This window comes from Gopherus evgoodei, chromosome 11, assembly GCF_007399415.2.
Source record: "Gopherus evgoodei ecotype Sinaloan lineage chromosome 11, rGopEvg1_v1.p, whole genome shotgun sequence".
Classification (NCBI taxonomy): Eukaryota; Metazoa; Chordata; order Testudines; family Testudinidae; genus Gopherus; species Gopherus evgoodei.
Genome location: NC_044332.1, coordinates 15923447 through 15944623, shown reverse-complemented (window position 1 = coordinate 15944623; position 21177 = coordinate 15923447). Strand labels below are relative to the sequence as shown.

Sequence of the window (21177 nt, the reverse complement as noted above, 5' to 3'; positions counted from 1 at the left end):
CATGTCTACATCTAAAATTTTGCAGCGCTGGTTGTTACAGCTGTATTAGTACAGCTGTATAGGGCCAGCGCTGCAGAGTGGCCACACTTACAGCAACCAGCGCTGCAAGTGGTGTTAGATGTGGCCACACTGCAGCGCTGTTGGGCGGCTTCAAGGGGGGTTCCGGGAACGCGAGAGCAAACCGGGGAAGGAGACCAGCTTCGCCGCGGTTTGCTCTCGCGTTCCCGGAGCCACCCTGCAAACCGCAGGGAAGGAGACCTGCTTGCTCGGGGTTCCGGGAACGAGAGAGAAAACCGGGAAAGGAGACCAGCTTCGCCGCGGTTTGCTCTCTCGTTCCCGGAACCCCGAGCAAGCAGGTCTCCTTCCCTGCGGTTTGCAGGGTGGCTCCGGGAACGCGAGAGCAAACCGCGGCGAAGCTGGTCTCCTTTCCCGGTTTGCTCTCTCGTTCCCCGAACCGCCGAGCAAGCGGTTCTCCTTCCCTGCGGTTTGCAGGGTGGCTCCGGGAACGAGAGAGCAAACCGGGAAAGGAGACCAGCTTCGCCGCGGTTTGCTCTCGCGTTCCCGGAGCCACCCTGCAAACCGCAGGGAAGGAGACCTGCTTGCTCGGGGTTCCGGGAACGAGAGAGCAAACCGCGGCGAAGCTGGTCTCCTTCCCCGGTTTGCTCTCTCGTTCCCGGAACCCCGAGCAAGCGGTTCTCCTTCCCTGCGGTTTGCAGGGTGGCTCCGGGAACGCGAGAGTAAACCGGGAAAGGAGACCAGCTTCGCCGCGGTTTGCTCTCGCGTTCCCGGAGCCACCCTGCAAACCGCAGGGAAGGAGACCTGCTTGCTCGGGGTTCCGGGAACGAGAGAGCAAACCGCGGCGAAGCTGGTCTCCTTCCCCGGCTTGCTCTCTCGTTCCCGGAACCCCGAGCAAGCAGGTCTCCTTCCCTGCGGTTTGCAGGGTGGTTCCGGGAACGCGAGAGCAAACCGCGGGGAAGCTGGTCTCCTTTCCCGGTTTGCTCTCTCGTTCCCCGAACCGCCGAGCAAGCGGTTCTCCTTCCCTGCGGTTTGCAGGGTGGCTCCGGGAACGAGAGAGCAAACCGGGAAAGGAAACCAGCTTCGCCGCGGTTTGCTCTCGCGTTCCCGGAGCCACCCTGCAAACCGCAGGGAAGGAGACCTGCTTGCTCGGGGTTCCGGGAACGAGAGAGCAAACCGGGAAAGGAGACCAGCTTGATTACCAGAGGCTTCCTCCTTCCACGGAGGTCAAGAAAAGCGCTGGTAAGTGTCTACATTGGATTACCAGCGCTGGATCACCAGCGCTGGATCCTCTACACCCGAGACAAAACGGGAGTACGGCCAGCGCTGCAAACAGGGAGTTGCAGCGCTGGTGATGCCCTGCAGATGTGTACACCTTCAAAGTTGCAGCGCTGTAACTCCCTCACCAGCGCTGCAACTTTCTGATGTAGACAAGCCCTCAGGCTCCACACCTCAGGGGTGAGTAATTGTATAAGTAGACTGAGGGAGGTCAGTTGTGGAGTGACTACTCAGGAGACAGGCTTCTGTGATGGAGAGAAGCCTTGGGCTAGTGTTTAACTGGCAGAATACAAACAGCGAACTATATGGAGCCTGGGAGCGGCAGAAGAACTATTAATACGAAGCTACAGAAGAACCTCAGAGTTACGAACACCCTGGGAATGGAGGTTATTTGTAACTCTGAAATGTTCGTAACTCTGGTGATTCTTTTAGAAGTTTACAACTGAACATTGACTTAATACAGTTTTGAAACTTTACTATGCAAAAGAAAAATGCTGCTTTTCCTATATTTTGTTAGTAGTTTCATTTAACGTGGTACTGTACTGTATTTGCTTTTTTTTTCCCCTTGGTCTTTGCTGCTGCCGTATTATATACTTCTGGCTCCAAATGAGGTGTGTGGTTGACTGGTCAGTTTATAACTCTGAGGTTCTACTGTAGTTTGAATCTTTATTTGGGCTTGTTTGTGCTACCCCAGAAGCAGCTTAGACATTTATGTGTCTTTATGAGTTACGTATGCTGGGGATCAAACCACAGCATACCCCCAGGGGGCATTGAGAGTGGTCATTGTAGCTGAGAAGGTAGTCACCACAGGGGGTACGAGAGGCAAATCCTTTGCAATGCCATATCCAGCGAGAAGGGGGCACCCGAGAGGTGCAAACACATGTTCACAATCTCATTAGCGCAGTGAATATACAGCATGTGTTTTTGAGCTGGCGTTTAGCCTTGTTAAATGCATTTAGGATCACAGAAGCACAGAAATTAGATATGATTGATTCACATTAGGTCATCTTCTGCACTAGGATAGGATGCTGGGACTTCAGTGAGACTTGCCAACATATATCCAAGGGCAGAATGTAGACTTCCCTAAGGGATTAAATGGCCGAGTCCCATTTAAATTTACTGGGAGCTGGATGAGTAGCTCCATTAACAATTCAATCTAAGGGCTTGTCTTCACTACGGAACTAAATTGGTGCTGCTGCAGTCAATGCAGCGGTATCGATTTAGCGGGTCTAGTGAAGACATGCTCAATTGGTGGGAGAGTGGAAGCAATGTCGCGGGACAGCATCTCCCATTGACATAGCGTAGTGTGGACTCTGCAGTAAGTAGATCTAAGCTAGCTCGACTGAGGCTACTAACGTAACTCAAATTGCGTAGTTTAGATTGACCGGCGGGTGTAGAGTAGACCAGGCCTGAGTGTAATTGGTTGCTAGTAGCTTCCTTGTAAACTCTTTGTGTCACATTGCAATCCGTCATTAGGATCTGCAAATAATAATAAATATTACAGTCGTGAACATTTATATTACAGTAGCCCCTCTCGCTGGAGGCCCCTTTCCCCTGGACACTATGCAAGCATAGTTAAGAGGCAATCTCTCGATCTCATCTGCTGCTACTGCGTCAGGTGGGTAGGATAGCAGCAATCCCATTGTGCTACATGGACAAGGATGGCTCAAAGTGAAGGGGCGTGAGGTGATCCATGGAGGAAGTGGCTACCTCTGCTGCGTTCCTTTCACCTCAGCTCATACTGTACATCTTGGCTGGGCACCTGACCATGCTCCTTGAGGCTGTGATGTGTCTAGTAATGGTGGCTTTCTTGTACACTAAATAGGTGCCTATCTGTGTATCTTTCTCATAGAGACTTGTAGGACCACAGTTGCTGTAGTGTCTGGGAGATTATCTATACTATAACCCTGTATGCTCTGTGACGAAAGAGGCTGCCCATACTTACCTCCTAACACATACCTCCAAACCAGGGCAAGATTTGGCCTTTATTATTCCAAAACTCCATTGGTGAGGTAAATGAATTCAGAATGAGTGAATTTCTTCCACAAGACATTGTACCCAAGTATCAAAGGTAACTTTCACCATTTGACTTATTTTTCTTAGTAGTAATTAGAGTTGAATGAATAATTCACAACAAATAATCTGTAAAACAGATTAAGGACCCCATCGATCAAAGCACTTAGGCAGGTGCTAAACTTTAAGCTCTGGTCACATTACAGGGCTTCCCACTGAAGTCCTGTTCCTTGATCATGGGATGAGAAGTGTGAAGACACAGGGCTAGGAGTAACCTGACATCAGTGAGAATCCTCTTAAAGTTAAACACACACTTGAGTACTTTGCTGCATTGGGGCCTTTGAGTAAAATTTCCAAAACTACCTAAGTTATTTAGAAGCCTAAATCTCATTTTCCATAGTGACTTAAGTTTTCAAGTCACTTAGCAGCTTTTGAAAATTTTACCCTTAATTTCTTTTTGGTTCATAGGTGTTTCCTGAGCAGCTCATGATGTCATCAAACTTATTCATAATTCAGAAACGTCTGACCAATTTTTTTTAAACTTGGGGGATGATTGCAAACGTTTCTCCAGTAGTATTCAATCTGAACTGTTCAAGCTTTGTTGGTATGTTGGGATTGGGCAGGTTAAGTCACATATAACTGTTCCTTTCCCCTGAGTGGATGAATCTGTAGTGTAGGCATTACTATCACAAATATGAAAGATTTTGATACTCGCTTTCTGAGAACATCTGTGTCTGCAAAACTGGGTCATCATGTGAATGTTCATGGAAAGTAAACACAAAAATTGAGCGTTGCTGAAGGAAATTCATCACAAATAATTTAAATATATATGGAAAATTTTGTCCAGAATTCTCTTGTCTAACAATACATTTCCTTTCCTTAAATAAATGGTTTCATGCTGGATGTGTGATGAATCCTTAACATCCCCACTGCTTTGTTTCAGTTACCGTGATACATTCTAGTGATATTTGTGTGGCTCATCCTTTCCCTCCCGTGATTTTAGGCTGTTGCTTGTTCTACTATTCCATGTAATTCTTAATATTCCATTCCCACCCTGCATTAAAAGGACATGATGAAAGTTGCAAAGTGAACCACTCAGACATTAGGACATGCCAAAACTGAGGTTGCATTTAATAATCATTGATATGAAAGCGTGCCTGCTTCATTAATTTTCAAGATGCCAGGAATAGGATTCTTGTATGAAAAAACAAGATGAACTGACAGCAGGCGGATGCCATCAAGTTAAGATAAATGAAGCTAAATTGATTCTATATCTTTAGATCTTTGACTCCGAGTATTTCTGCTATCTACCTGGGTTATAAAAGAAACATTTGCCTCTGCTTCCCAAATGGTAGGGCCATGCTCTGTGACCCTTACTTATGTTGAAGAGCATTTTACTCCATAAATGGTCCCGTTGACTTCAGTTGGACTATTAGTGGAGTGAGGTGCTACTGGGCGTGAGAATGAATAAAGTCATCAGAATCTAGCCCTAAATAAGTCAGATACGAATCATCAGTGGCATTATTTCATTATTTTCGCACCAAACAGCTACTTCTTATCCTGATCAGTTCCTGTGAGCATAAAGACTATTCCAAAAGGTTGGGGCTACGCAGAAAGTTCTTCCTGGGGAAAGTATACCCATATTGGTGGGACCCTACTTCTGTCCTGTCCTTTAACATTCCATTCCATTCCATTCTGTTTGAAAGGTTCAGTAACCATTTTCATTTTACACTTATTTTTGAAGCGTTTAACTTTGCCTTTAAAAAATCCACTCCTGACTGAAATTTGAGCTATATTGTGATTTTAAAAATTAGCGCATGGCTATGGGTTTTATATTTCTCTCTCAGCCATAGAGAGTGCAATATGGGGGAGTTGTTTTGTTTCCTTAAATTTCACTGCTATATGTCATTTTTTAAAAAAATCACGATTATATGGGCTAAGGTTGCATACTGCAAACGCTGTGCCTCCAATCCATTTGCACATGAGAATTAAAACCAGTTGAGGTATCTTGGAGAAGCACCTGCAGTGCAAACAAATGGTGACCCTTGAACAACTGAAATTTCTTGAGGTCTTTTTGTCCTGTATGAGACTGCCAGACATGTGATCTAAAGTGTTCCTAAGTGCTCTCTAAAACAGAGCCCTTATGGCCAAATAGATCAGTAATCTGGGTTTTCTTTACATCCCTTAACAAGGATTTGTATAATACAGCACAGTGCTTCTAACGGCGCTATTATGCCCTTCTGAGTAAAGAACGCCCATTTTAAAAATCCCTCCTTGATTTGTATGATAGATTGTAATAGCTCTGAAAAAGATGTTACAATCCATTGGTTAAATATGACATGTTTTTCAAAGTCCCTACATACTAATTTTAAGAATTGCCTAAATAAAAGTTTGACCTATGTGACATGAAATGTATCTTCTCAAGGTCATAACACTATTTTTGACGTTCCTTTTTCTGTCTACATGCAAATACTGCAACCAGCATTGTTGGCTGTTGGAGAAAGCAATGCGCTGAAAAGGTTTAATACGGCCCATTACATAGGCAGAACCAGGCCAACTTCCAACCTTAACTGACCAATTTCCTAACTTTGGTCAGTTTAGTAAAAGTGACGTTATCTTAACGTATTCTGATACAAATCAGAAGCACATAGTGGTGCTACAGGAAAAGAATTTTCTGTGGAGTGCTTTACATGAGAACATTTAGAAATCTGTATTCACCCTACATTCTTTGTTGGCTTGTCACTCATTTCGGTTGATCGGATTTACTATGCAGTTCTGCTTTTGAGGAGACATAGGGTGTCTAATGCTTATCACTTTCTTGTGCCCCAGCTTCTTATCATCATAGACATGTCTGTTTTTGCTCACCTGTAAACCAGTGAAAGTATAATAACAGAACACTGCTGAACTGAATACAGAGAGAAGGAACGACTACAAAACAGCATAGTATGAGACCAAGGGGGGAAATTCCCAACGTTTCAACAGGCACACGATACATTTTATGCTGGCTGTTTGGGTTAGGACATAGGACTGGAAGGGAACTCCTCAGTCATTGAGTCCAGTCCCCTCCTGTCTCAGGCCACCTCGTCACATAATCCTATTTGTTGGGAGGGGGAAGTTGGAAAATGGAATAAATATAAATAAAAATCAGGATATGGAACATACGTAACCAATAAGAATGGGCAAGTAGCGCTAGAGATTTTCCAAAGCACAAACATCAATGAACAGTTTAACACAACAAGCTGAGTGAGAAATATAGAAAAGGTTATTGGGGATAGTTAATTGAGGAATAGGGAGAAACATACCAGTCAATTGTAACAAACAGTTGATTCCCAGAAGGAGGGAAAAAACTATTTGAGTCAATAACTGCTCTTCAGCTGAAATTTATCCAGGGTCCTGTTTTTGTTAAGGACTGTAACAGAACAAAAACTATAAAACAAATGGTTTGCAAAATGTATACAGTATATATAATTTATATTGTACCTAAAGAGTTAAATAATTTTATATTCGCCTTTTTCCTACATTTTTTCTTTTCAGTGTGCAACAATATGATGGCTGTTTGCCATCGGGTTTTCACTATTCCTTGTTAGCTTTTAACGTAGAACCAAAGATAAAGAGATCAATTTACTTTACCTTTGCAATTTAAATGTTTAAAATCATCACAGAATTTAAATCCTTGACGATTAAGGCAAATGGATTTTTAGTGGAATTTTTTAAAAAGCCAATTCCTTGTACACACACCTTCCCCTTTAATTGGGGTTTGATGCTTCTGGGAGTTTTTCCCTTTATATTTTGCAGATGCTGACACATTTAAGCTGCTCACATTTCCAAACAGCAGTTTCACTCAATCTTTTTTCTCTGTTTCTAGCACAAGAATTTAACAAACATAATTGTATTGATCCTGGTGGTAAGTGGCATCCAGCACCTTCCATGACTTGACACACAAACTTTTAACAGAACAAGTCAAGAGGTCCCTAATCATTAGCATTATCAATGGCAGCGTTTTATCAAGTGGGTTTGTGGGAGAGGGGAGGAATGCAAATCAGGCTGCTGAAAGAGGCGAACTGGGCAAGTCTACAGTAGTGTTAGTGCCCTTACGTCTTCTTAAATTCTCTATAGTTTGATTGTACATTATGTGTGTGCAGAGATCACCATTTGTTTTGTCTTCCCATAACTGCATATTCTGTATTGCTTTTGGTTTCTCACTGTCACAGCACAGTGATTGATTTTTATCAAGAGCAAATACTGCCACAGCCTCTGTTTGCAGAATTCTTTAACTCCTTTTAACTTATCCCACTGCCACAAAACCATTAAATATATATCTTCCATACACAATCCCCTTTCTTGGGAGTTTTTATATTTTTTCTTAACTTAAGAATGGCCATACTGGATCAGATCAATGGTCCATCTAGCCCAGTATCCTGTCTTCTGACAATGACTGGTGCCAGATGCTACAGAGGGAATGAACAGTACTGAGGAAAGTTCGGAAAACTTGCACGGCCACTGCCTGTGGCCAGAGGTCTCCATGGCTGTACATTGCACAAGCACTAAATTCACACAACACGTTTATAAGGAAAGGGGAAGAAAGTATTTTCTAAATGAGAAAACTCTCCTGTATGTGAATGATGGTAACCAGTATTTTTCAGAATTGGTGATTTGGTTACAGCTTACATGGGAACCTAGCCTGCCTGCAGAAAATGGGGACTGCGTGCGAATGACACTGAAGGGCTTGGAGAATGAAGCTCGCTGGTCCCACCTTCGCAATTGCTCATTTCTCCCCTAAAACAATTTATTTCTAACCTACTTTTCAGCAGTACTGGCACTATGGGCTCTTCTTTCAGCTCTTCCAGGGTTCCTCTTCTCCTAGGTCCTGATTCAGCCAAGTACTTAAGCATGTGCCTGACTTCAATCAATGGCACTACTCAGATGCTTAAGTTTAGGCATGTGCTAAAAAGTACCTAGAACGAATGTTTAGCTGAGCCCATGCTCTGGACCTCAGTTCACAGCTGATGCTCATTTCATAATAATGCTGTAGCTATGCCAGCCCCAGTCTTATGACCTACGTTCCATTGTACGTCACAGGTCGTGCATGGGAGGCAGTGTACCCTGGCTGGTAACACTGACAATTTAATCTAATGAACTGTTACAGTTGCCCCAAAACAGGTGTGAGCACTGTGCCAAAGCACAATGTATCTGCCTCCTGGGCTTTGAGTCAGTGGATGGTGGTGGATCAAATGCAGGGAAAGGTGACCTTCATCAGAAGCTCATCTTAATAGCCCAGGTGGCTGTAAAGGATGAAGAGTTGTTGATGTCTTAAGCTCTTTCAGGCACTGAAGTCACAGGAGATTTTTCTGAAACACAGTGACTGCAGCATAGTTTGTGGTTTTTAATATGAAAATAGTTTCTGTACTTCTTAGCATTACATTGCACTGAATGGCAGAAGGGTGTGTCCCTGATTAATAAAACCAAAGGGCTAATGTTTTCCTTGTTCTTGCAAATCCCAGTTATTTCAAACCATGTGGCATGGATACTTTTTTTTTTAACAAAACAATCTGAAATGAATACTGTAAAGAGAAAACATTCCTGATTTTTCAACATCCCTACTAATTGAATAAGGACATGTAAAAATGTGCATTCCTTATGGAGAGGCTGGCCCCAAGTAATCAGCTGGGAGCCTACTTCTTAATCATGTATATGCTGCTGAATTTAGTTAAATTATGGCTTTCGCTATCAACTACTGATCATTCAGTGCCATAGGGACTGCACAGTTTTTAAATAAACAACTACATTGCATGAGAGAGAGCTTATACAGCAAGCTCGTCTTTTAAATGAGAGAGGGCAAAATTCTACATAGTTTGCGTGGGATCTGGGTTTAAAAATGAACAGGGGCTGCGTCTTCCAGGACTCATGAAAGGTAGCAGCACTGAGGAACTAATGTTCTTGGTTCCAAGGGCATGGGTGAGGGAAGGGAAGAGACAGAGGTACCTGCGTTGAACTGGGACACAGATGCTTTCTTATGGGCAGTGTTTTACAGGAGATCAGATTAGGTGATTATAATTGCCTTAAAATCTATGAATAAAAGAACTGTGCTTGTCTATATCTCACTGAAGCTGGTGACCCTTTCAATCAATGTTCAAACCCTTTCCCAGCTCATTTGATGAGTGTGCATACTTTACAGGGAAAATCCAAGCATTTGTTTGTGAGCCTCCCAAAAAGCACTCTGACTGCTTTGGAGGCACTAGTCCCTGTTTGAAATCCTATTTTACAGCAAAATTATATCCGATCCTGTCAGTATATTTATAACTTTGTATAATTCCTCCTATACCTGCCTATGATGAGAACATGTGAAGCTTGAAGTTTTCCTATCAGCCCAAATGGGCTGGCTTCACTGTCATTTGGGGGAAATGTATTCGCCAGTACTTTTTTCAAATAATGAAAATTCAAATAAGGCTCCATGTTATGCAGATGCAGGCCGGGGTGGGTCTCAGGAATTCAGTGACTGTCTTTCTGCAATCTGCCTGGACAGAGCTCACCTCTTTTCTCCCTCAACACCACTTACATTGGTGCAGTGACTGTGTGCAGAACCCACAGATGTGGTGCTAATAAAAGTCCAGCGATTTTGGCAGCAGTGTACTGGGAACCACCCTAAAAACTGCATGTGGTGTGACTTTCATTGGCAAAAGCTATCAAAATGTTCCCTTCTCTCCACAAGCCTATCCAGTGGACATTAAGAGGAACTTCGTTGCGTGGGTGTTCTGGCAGCAGACAGCTGACACAACAACACAGGGGAGGGAGGCTTTTTGCCAGCATCAGCCTTCATCAACCAGAGAATAAAACAACATCGTTTATCCTGTTTGGGTGCTCATCTTGCCCAGAAGAGGAGGAGGAGCTGATCCTCCCCCAAAATGCTTGTTAATGGACTTTATGGAGGCATCACTGGCAGCCTTCATGCCTTTCACCCATGGTCTCCTGTCGGTTTCCTCAAGTGCACAGAGCACTGGGGATGTTCCTTAGCAGAGGCAATGGAAGTGCATTTTGATAAGTGCCTTAGCAGCATGTACTGTGTCTGACTGCTGTGCTGCATTTAACTGCCTTTATGATGCTTTTGCTATGGGCGGCCTTACTGAGACTAAGGTCATCTCCTTTTGTACAAGACATCTGTCCTGACCCACACACTTGCCTCCTCAAAAAAGCCCAGCTATGTTTCTCCTTTCTTCACCCTGTTCTGAGTTGTCTCTCCCATGAAGCATTCTCACTCCAGGTGTTAGGTTCACTTGGATGGTTCTATGAGGAAGTCACAGCCTCTGGGTCTTCCAGTGGTCCCTCACTCAGCCTCTTGAAGTGTGGATGGCAGGTCAAAGAGATCTTTGCATTAAGGCCAGACCAGTCTGCCAACACAATGTCTAGAATGGGTCAGGTACTCTTTTTATTGTATGCAAACGTTGATTTTCAGCCTGACATAAAAGGAAGCCAGCAAGCACTTCTGTCAAATTCCTGCCTGCTCTCTTCCCTGGTCCCGTAATGGAGCACAGCAAAGAAAAGTTCAGAGGAGGTGTGGGATTGTCAGCACCTCCTAGATTGCCTCAGTACTGCACACTTGAAATAAATTTTTATGCAGTTTCTCAGCCAGGCAATCAACTCCAGCAAAGAGGAGATTACTCCAAGTCTGAGGACCAGGACAGAGTGTCTAAGACATCATTTGGGAAGGTCTCTACATTCCAGAAACTTCTCTAAAGGTTTCTGAAGAGTTTAAAATTGTGTGCAGTAGGATATCTGTTCTTACGCAAGGTGAGACACACTTGGTCAGGTCAGGTCACTTGGTCAGGTCAGGTCACACTTGGTGTTTCAGTTGTCAGAGGGGATAAAGCCTGGCTGTATCAGTTGGATTTCCAAAAACCCAGAAAATTCAGACTATGCTATATCAAAGAGATAAAGAAGGGAGGTGATATCTTGAGACCCTATGGGCCCTGCTTTGAGCAGGGAGTTGGACTAGAAGACCTCCCGAGGTTTCTTCCTACCCTAATCTTCTATGATTCTATGAAAGATCCAGAGACCTGGAAAAAAAACAGGAGGCTACGGTTCTTGGCTCCCAAAGAGCCTTTCCTTTGATTAACTGCTTTGTCCCGTGGCAGAGCCACTCCCCCGTTCCAGATTGCTAACAGAGACAAACTCTTTGAAGGTGATTTACAAGCTCAGAGATTTAAACCCTCTCAGCATCTCTGCAGTTGCTAATTTACGTGTAGGTAATATATGTTAGTGTGAGGTGCTATGGAATGAGTAAATTATGTAGTTCCTCTCAAGTGAACCCAGTAAAACCTGTGTGTCACACCACATTGTGTTCTGTATCTGCCACATATTTTACAGAAGGAGTAGCTTCAGGGTAGACTACACTGGCAGCACTTTAACGTGCCGTGTGTGGTCACAGCAGAGCGCTGGGAGAGAGCTCTCCCAGTGTTCTAAAAATACCTCCCTGAGGGGCGTGGCTCCCAGCATCGGTGCACTGTCTATACTGGCACTTCACACCGCTGAAACTTGCTGCACTCAGGAGGGTGTTTTTTTCACACCCCGAGCAAGACAGTTGCAGCGCTGTAAATTGCCAGTGTAGATCAGCCCTTAGATGATGTATAGAGAATATTAGAAATATTTTTTTGTGTTCCTCTACCTCTAAGATGAGTGTTTTAGGCTTTGCCATAAGTATAGCTGCACCAGGGCAAACCTGAAGTGTAAACATGTTTAACATTGCTGCAGTGCAGTTTGCCCAGGTGCAGCTCACCTTGTGGTGGCTAATATCTGTGTAGACAAGACTTAATTACCATAAATCCTGCACAGGCCTTTGAGTGAGAGAAAATATATAGCCAGATGATTTTAAAAATGCTTTAGGTATTCCCTAATTTAGCTTTCGCACATATTCCCAAACCCGTTGAAGATTAAAAGTAATTTGTAAATGCTTATTAATTCTATAGTACAGACTATAGTATTGTGTACTCCCTTCTTCATAAAATGCAGTTTGCATTAATACACACGCCAGAAAAGACTGAGTTCGGAATTATACACCACATCGCATAAGAGACAACTATGGGGTTGTGTATGTTAGCCTATTGGTCAGAGCAGGGAACTGAGCATCAGGAGATCTTGATTCTAGCCCCAGCTCAGACAATAACTCACTGTGTGAGTGAGTGCAAGTCACTTACTCTTTCTCAGTTTACTCACCCATAAAATGGGGATTGTTATGTTTTCATTACAGTCATCTTGTAAGACTTAATTAATTAATTCTTTTAAATTGCTGTGGGATCCTTCTGATTAAAAAAATAAAAACATCTATAGAAGTACAATGTATTTTTACCCTTTCTTACTATTTGGCATGTACGTCAGGTCACTGACATATCGTTCTCAGTGTGACATACAGCAATCCGAAGAGCTGCCTACCTTTGAAGTCGGAGCGTAGGAATCTCTGGAGGGAAGAAGAAAAGGATGCTCGGGAAAGGAAAGGGAGCCAAATCAATGAAGCTTCTGTATTTCCCCTCTGAAGTAGTCTTGCCTTTTTCTCTATCTTCTCTCCTTCCGCCCGCCTCCGCCCCCCAGCAGAAGAAGCTTTTCCCTCAAAATGAGTCTCCTCCCCAAATCTTTCTGGAGAACCTCCTGCATCCCTAGGCATTGACAATGCTACTGTGACTATTCAGTAGGTTTGGGAATATATGGGAAAGCTAAATTAGGGAATATCTAGCGTTTTTAAAAATCAGCTGGCTATGTGTTTTCTTTTACCCCAAGGCCTGTGCGGTTGGATTTATGGTACTTCTTTCCTGTATGAGTCAGGGGCAGGAGCCACAGGAGCAGGAAAGGGAACCAGCATCTTATGATACGTCAGCTCAGCAAGCAGGATCCTGCAGCGGCCAGTCTCAGAGCTCAGGTCTCCAGACTGGAGCTTGGAGGGGCTCATGCTACAGTGCTAAAAAGAACTGTGTAGGCTGCAATTGGGCTCAGGCTGGAACTTAGGCTCTGAAGCCTAGGGAGGAAGGTAACCCTGGATTGTAGACTTGGGTTCTGAGACTCGATGTGGTGGGATCCTGCTGTGTAGATATATCCTGAGACTTGTTAAAAGAGAAAGGCAGGTGATTTCCAGCTAGGTGGGAGGTAAGGCTGGGAGTGGCATTGCCCAGAAGTCCCCGTTCATTTCTTCCCAATCATAGATCCGTTCTCTTTCCCAGCACAGCACCCCCTCTTGACATCCCAAGATGTAGTCTGTTCTAATCTATTCCATCTCTGGACCTCCTGCAGTAATTATCATGCTATCTGAGATGGCGACCGTCCGTCTTGAAAGACAATGATGTGAGCACCAAAGTAGTTTGGTTGCTGCGTCACGCTGCAGCATTACAAGTGACTAAAAAGTCTGCTTCTCAAGTGACAGTTTTTGCCACGGCGGGGGCGAGGCACAGGGCCAGAAGATGAACCAGGCACATTCCTGGTGCTTGAAGCCTGGTGCATCTTCCTCTTTGCTCACTGAACTTTTCTCTCTCAGTCACTCCTCTTCAGCCTCCTTGATTGCCAGGCGCCGCACAACCCTCCTAAAGGCTGCTGCACGTTCATGAAAGTGGTTGACACTGGTGTATTTTCTTTGCTGCTGATATCACTCACAGCTCAGACAGCGAGAGCCCTGGTGCATCACAGCTTTATGCACCAGACAAGCTCTGTTTAAGAACTTCATCATGTCAGCATGAATTTTGCTTTAGTAGTCATAACCTCACCGAGGATTATCATATTTCAGAAAGGTTCTCAGCCCAAGGAAAGATTAAATATGGTATTTAAAATTTCTCTAGCACAGTTATTCTCCCAGAATTAGGGTTCTTTCCTCCTTTTTAATTATACAAATCAAACACATATGTACTCATTTCTCATTAACCCCTTGGTACTGGAATTTTGGGAGTATTCGGTACTGAGTGGTAACACAAAAATAAGTGAATGGCCAGACATGAGGAATGCCCACAGCCCTGAGGTGGGGTTTCTGGCTCCAGAAGTGGAAGCAAAGTCTTTCCAATGTGTGACTCTGAGATAAGTACAACATGGCATTCTGATGGTAATGATTACCCAGATTTCTCTTGATAACCTAGTCTCAAATAATCACTTCCTCTTCCTGATGCTGTCAAGAGGAATCTTAATACATTACTTGAAAAGTATGCCACCTGCTATTTTATTTCTAGAATTTATTGTATAATGAATGCCTATAAATTCCTATGGTAGCTTAAGAGTCTAGTAAAATGAATTGCTGATGCTTTTTTTCTCTGTTCATCAGCAAACCAGGAAGAGTTCAGCTCACTTTAAGCTCTAGTCTACAGCACTACTGTAGGTCTCCCTCTTACTAAGGGACTCATTTTACGTGTCTTTCTCTCTCTCTCTCTCTTCCCTCCCACCCCCCTGAAAAGGAGTTTCAAGGGAATTTTCTCTTTCACCCTATGGAGTTATGCTTTCCTGTGAGATTTCCATGGATGTCGGCACAGCACAGTCTGTATTTCTTGGGTCAGGGAATATGAAAGTTTACCTTAGTTCTTTTTTTTTGGTATCCTTCCTTGACTCGCTTTCCTACCCCAGATAAATGCTACCAATTTCATGGCCATCTCAGGTAGGCTAAGGCTCCTAAGAGTGAATGGCAAAAATTGCAATCCACTCATGTATCAGCAGTGGCACTCAAGTGGCAGTGAAAATCTTATACTTTTCTCTGAGAGACCAAACATATATTAGGACTCCTAGTGCAAATGTTTTTACTTTGTCTCTGACCAAGGACTTAAAAAGACTTAAACTCTTCATGATTTGCTGATGAACAGAGGAAAAGAAAAAGTCAGCAATTCATTTTACTAGTCTCTTAAGCTACAGTAGGAATTTATAGGCATTCATTATACAAGAAATTATAGAAATAAAATAGCAGGAGGCATATCTTTCAAGCAATGTATTAAAATCCCTCTTGACAACGTTTGGAAAACAGTCCCAGACCTATGCTGGCTACAAAGGGGAAAAAATGGAATGTTAATGATCCATCTACCTTGCTATACATTGCAAAAGGTTGCAAGTACATCTGTACTAATTATCATCTTTACAATTTCCTTTGCGCCTCATAAAAAACGATATACACCGCTACCTCGATATAACGCCACCTGATATAACATGAATTTGGATATAACACAGTAAAGCAGTGCTCCGAGGGGGCGGGGGTGTTCATTCCAATGGATCAAAGCAAGTTCAATATAACACGGTTTCACCTATAACGCAGTAAGATTTTTTGGCTCCCAAGGACAGTGTTATATCGAGGTATAGGTGTACCATTTGTAGAAAGCAGACACCCTATAGTTTCATTTACTGCAGCAGTTATCTGTGTCTCTATAACATAGTGAGCATTTCCTAAAAACTCCAGTCCCCTCGGGGTCCTAGCTGGGCTGTTTAGGCAAGCTGTGAAAAAAACTGATGTACTCATTTCACCCTTTGCCATCTTCTTCCTTCTCCGTTTCATTTCTTTGCTACTTTCTCATGGGTTCCCACTAATGTAGCAAAGTTATTTCCTGCCAAGAGGATGAAAAAAAAATTCCCCCTGATGCCAGTGTCGGTGATGGTACTAGCCTTCCATTCGATAAATGATTAAACACTGTCTGCAGCATATTTCAGGCTGCAGCTGAGGGATTCTTGGGTGCCAAGAGAGCTTTGAATCTTCCACACCATTGCAACCAAACTCTGCTTCAGTCTCCTTTGCAGGCTCTCAGTCACTATGTGTTCAGATGAATAGTTGTGGTGCAGAGGTGTCTTTTCACACCAGCTAACTTTTCTCAGGTTTCTTGCCTGATGAAGAATTTTCCATGGATCACTTTAGGGTAAAGGGGATTTTTAGACTGTATCTTTTTCCCGTCATTGGACAAGTGGTGCTGCTTCCAATAGGTGCTTCATTCCACTGGGAATGAAAAAGTGTTTGAGTAATCCAGTCATTTGTAACACAGAAGTAATTTAATAGCTTTTAGAATAAATAGATTTATATTGGCAAGTGTTGCGCTGCTTGTTTTTGGAGCATTAGTGCTTGAATAAATTGGCTGAGCAGTGAGTATTTTCCAACAGTGTTAACAATCCAGCTCTTAGTGGCAGAAATGTTGGTAACAAGGAGAAGTGCACTGAATTATACACCCTTCATAAGCCAGTAGAGGAGATTTTCACAGCAAATGGGTGACAATAGTTTCCTTGTAGATCTGACTCTTTCTCAGACTGGAGGGTGCTTGGCACTGATCTTTGGTTCAGAAGTAGAACCAAAGGTCCCACTACAAACCTTTCCAAAATTCAGGGCCAGCTCCTCAGCTGGTGTAAATCTGTATAACTCTCTTGATTTCATTTGAACCTCAATTTATACCATCGCTATCTGGACTCTAGGTCTAAATCTTTTGCTGGAGCTCTCGTCAGCACCAGCTGAAATTCAGATTTGTTTGACCTTCGTTTTAGTGCACTTGGCAAATTAATTAAAAATAACAGTGTATCCTAAATGAGGTCCTACAGGTTTAGGAAGGTTCTTACATTCTGTTTGAAAATGAAGTTTTTCACCTGGGTCTAAGCTCTCTGCTACTGTGAGGAAAAACAACAGCCCTATTGCAATCAGTCTGTACTCTGGGGAGGATATGATGGAAGCTTCTGTGTTAATGGATCAGAGCCCATTTGCAGCCCCACTTTATAAAGTATTGTTAGAGAAAAAGTTATAAAATAAGTTACTTATTTGTATATCACTCTGCAGGTGGAGTATATACAAAAACAAGGTCCCGGCCCAGAGGAGTTTACAGTCCTAATCTCCAGTACTGCAAGCAGCTCTGTGAAGCTAATGGAGCTCTGCAAGAGTGCAGAGATCCATCTGTATGGAGCAGCTTGCAGGATAAGGGCCTACATTAGACAAATAGACTAGTGACTAATAACAACACACCATGTTTCCAAGGGGTGCAAGGGGAGTAGTGGGCAGATAAGAATAAACAGCCTGTGTAAGCTGCATTATGTGTTTGGGTACTAGGTAATTATGCCTCTCCGTTGTTTGTCGAAAGGGGTGTTACAGTAGTCCAAATTAAAAACAAATGTAATGATGTGTTCAGTATCTGTAGCAAAGGATAGATGCTTTTTTTTTATTGAATGAGCACATCAGTGGAGCTCAAAGTGCCATAGAAGGGAAATTAGAGAGACAAGATGAGTGAGGTTGTATCTTTTATTGGACCAGCTTCTCTGGTGAGAGAATCAAGCTTTTAACTCACACAGAGCTCTTTTTCAGGTCTGGGGAAGGTACTCTGAATGTCACAGCTACATGCAAGGTGGAACAGATTGTTTAGCATAAGCAGTTAGCACATATTGTAAAGAGACCATTCAAGGCAGAGTGGCCCATTAACCCCTCTGCAGTCATAGGACAAAAAGGGGGGTTAGTGGGTTACAGATTGTTGTTATAAGCCATATATCCAGGGTCTCCATTTAGTTCATGATTTTTAGTGTCTAGTGTAGTAGTGAATTTAAATTCCTAGGCTTGTCTTTTGAAAGTGTGCAGATTTCCTTTGAGAATGAGGATTGATAGGCAACAACTACACAGAGTTAGAAAGGAAGGATCATCATTCTCATTTTACAGATGGGGAAACTGAGGCACAGAGCTGAAATGACTTGCCCAAGACCACACAGCAGGGTGGTGGCAGAGCCAGGAACAGAATACAGGTTTCTTGAGAACCAGTCCAGGGTTCTACCTACTACGCATTATTCAGCATTATGCTTCACAGGCACACAAAAATAATCTGTGTCAACAGATCATCTGCTCAGTGTACTGGGATAAAGTTATTGCATTATTTGCAAGCAAAACTTGGGCAGGGTTTATTTCATTGTGGTAAGTGGGCAAATCTTCATAAAGGAAGTTTTCATTTTCAAGGTCATAGTGACAGCAGGTCATGAACTATTTGGGGTGGATCATCAGCTGCTGTACATGGTCACAGCTCTATTTGGAGCTGTACACCATGTACACCAGCTGAGGATCTGCCCCATTGTGTTCGAAAACAAGAGGACGGGATGGATTTAAGGGAGGTGGGTGATAAATTATAGCCTGACACATTTTTGCAGTTCAGGATTTCCACTGTTCTGGTGCAGACAGTTTATCAGTGCAGTAAATATTTGCAAGTGGCAAGAAATAATATGGACTTCATACCGTTTAGGGCATTTAAGAGCATATGTCCAACTCTGGCCTTAGGGGACAGCTTGAAAGTACTAGTTATTTAAAACAAAAACCTGTTCACCTGCCATACTAATTTTCTTGTTAATGCCGTCCTGTGACTCAATTTACAGGTTACAGATCTGTCCCTACTTTAGTTTATATCCTTGTCTAAAATCTCAGTCTACCATTTATAGCTTTTCATATAGATATATATTCCCCCTCCTCTAGATCAGACCTTTTAGCATTATTTTGCATCAGCCATGCATCAGAGTGCCTAGTAGGGCTGTAAGTGCTGACTGTGCTCATCTGTCTCCACAGCATCGATTGTTCTGCTGAGCCAGAGCAAATTTAATTAGTTTATTATAAAATTCCTCTGCATCCAGTGGATGGGTAAAATCAATGCAGGCTGGAGCCTTGGTTCCATGAATTCCTCTAATTCCACTGTAACTAATTACTGCACAGAGGTGAATGGTGGATTCTATCTAGTCGAACAAAGAAGTCTTTTAATATTAACTTGCCACCAAAGTTTTATGAAACCATCCTATTCAAGGTATAATAACTGCTACCTTGATATAACGCCACCCAGTATAACACAAATTTGGATATAATGCGGTAAAGCAGTGCTCTAGGGGGGCGGGGCTGTGCACTCTGGTGGATCAAAGCAAGTTCAATATAACAGGGTTTCACCTACAACACGGTAAGATTTTTTGACTCCCAAAGACAGCGTTATATTGAGGTAGAGGTATATTTAAGAAACAAAGCCTGTCAACTGCTGGAGACCAAAGCTAAAAATTAATGAGACCAATTGATATACAACTGTAATTGACACAAACCTGTGCCAGGAGCATGAAACAACACCACACACACACAAACCTACATTAAAAGTGCATTGAAGATGTAGTCAGGCACTGAAAAGTTAGGAAACGCCCAAATGAAAGCTGCCTGTGTGGCTTTATTTCAGCCCCTTTTTATATTACAATATAGTCTTTAAGGACGTGATCACATGCTATGAGGCAAACATCGGACATGGAAGATTTTAGCCTGAATTGTTAGTTTGATAAAGTTATAAGCAACTGAAAACAGGATCTTATCATGGGATGTGTTGGGCACTGGCTGAGGTATGGCCCAGAATGTCAGTAGGCATAAAATACAGGAAAGCTGACCCCAGTGCCAGGAGCTGCAGAAGAGAAGGTGGTAACGGCAGTAGTGGTGAGACAGTAGCAAGGGAGAAAGAAGAAGTAGGGGATAGATGGGCAAAGGGATGGTGAGGAAGAGAAAAGAGTCCCAGAGGATGGCTAAGTCAAGGCCAGGGAGGAATTAAGAAAGAACAATGGCAGCTGTGGATGTGGAACCTGAAATGAATGGGAGAGCTGGTGGCAGTGGTTAAGGGTAGGGTGTGATGTTTTCGTCCTCACTTCTAGTATTAAAAAATATCAGGAATCACAGCAAGCATCCCCTGCATCAACAGGACCTTCAGGAGTAGCAAACCCAGTCAGCTGTTCTACACTTCAGGTTTAACTACGTACCTGGCCAATGTAATGAGTGACATACTAAAGTTAAAGTACAACAGGTCTGCGACCAGTCCCAGGTGGTCTTCTAGTAGGACAACCCAGACCAAGGAAATCTGAATCTGAGACCTCAGCCTGATCGTTTCCTTCTGTGCTCTGCTGAGGAAGCAGCACCATGCTCAGCCTCCTGTAGGGGTGAGGATACATCTCAGATAATTCTCTTCAGAGGTCTAACTAAGCAGCAGCACGGCTAGACCCCAGTGGGAATTCTCTCTGGCCCTTCTCAGCCAGCAGGCTAGTTAGTGCAACGTGAGGATTTTGTGAGTGGAGGAGAGTAAACCGATAGTTGGGAGAATGATCCTTCAGCTTCTGAGAGATTGCAAAATACCAGGCCAGGATGTTGTCCTCTGCCACTCTTTCTTTGCACCATAAATGGCTGTATCGCCACTGCTCAAGATTCCCCCCAGATGGGAAAATCTTCAGACAGGATAGATAGTTCATAGGCTCCCCAGTGTAGGGGCATGGCTGGAGCATGCTCTGCTGCAGCCATCCCCATCTGACAGAGGTCTTTTTGGGACATTACCAACTGGCTTCCTTTAGAACAGCTCTTAGACATCTCTACCAGAGCCAGTCTACAAACAGCCCCTTGGTGCTACCCCTACCTGCTGCATTCAGAGAAGGCTGGGCACAGCGGAAGATCTGGGTTACTGTATCTTAAATTACCAATCTTTGGAAAATAGTGATGGGGAAATGGCCTGGGTAGGGACATTATTAAGTGTATATAGTATCAGACACCCTGTGATGTCATATGAGAATAACTGGAATATATCGGTTTATATTTCTTCACAGGAGCCAGAGAGCGTTCCTGGTTCTTTAACCACAGGACACAGCAGCCTTGAAGCTTTCCCCTCTGCTTAAGGAGGTAAGACCTTTTCATTTATTAACTGGGAGTCCCACAGCCCTGGTTCTGTTCTGTTCAATATACTGCACTTATCACCGTAGGTCTGAGCCTGCGTGGCTTCCATTAGTACATGGGTAATGTGACTAACTCCCATCACATTTGTTCCCATGGTTTCACAGGAAGGGAAAATTCCTGAAAGGAGGCAGCAGAAAACTCCTCATGGCTTGTGGCATATTTTGTTTTACATTGGTTCATTCCTTCCTCTCTGCCCCCTCCATTTT

The 21177-nt window shown here is 43.4% G+C and overlaps 1 protein-coding gene across 13 annotated transcripts in view; it reads left to right on the top strand.

Moving 5' to 3' along the window:
* MAP2 (microtubule associated protein 2) overlaps positions 1 to 21177 on the top strand; it is a 342751-nt gene that overhangs the window by 181294 nt on the left and 140280 nt on the right. For all 13 annotated transcript variants that reach the window (XM_030580175.1, XM_030580178.1, XM_030580185.1 and 10 more), the window contains one exon: positions 20845 to 20917. The gene's annotated coding sequence lies outside the window, so the exon portion shown is untranslated. The remainder of the gene's footprint in view (positions 1 to 20844; positions 20918 to 21177) is intronic.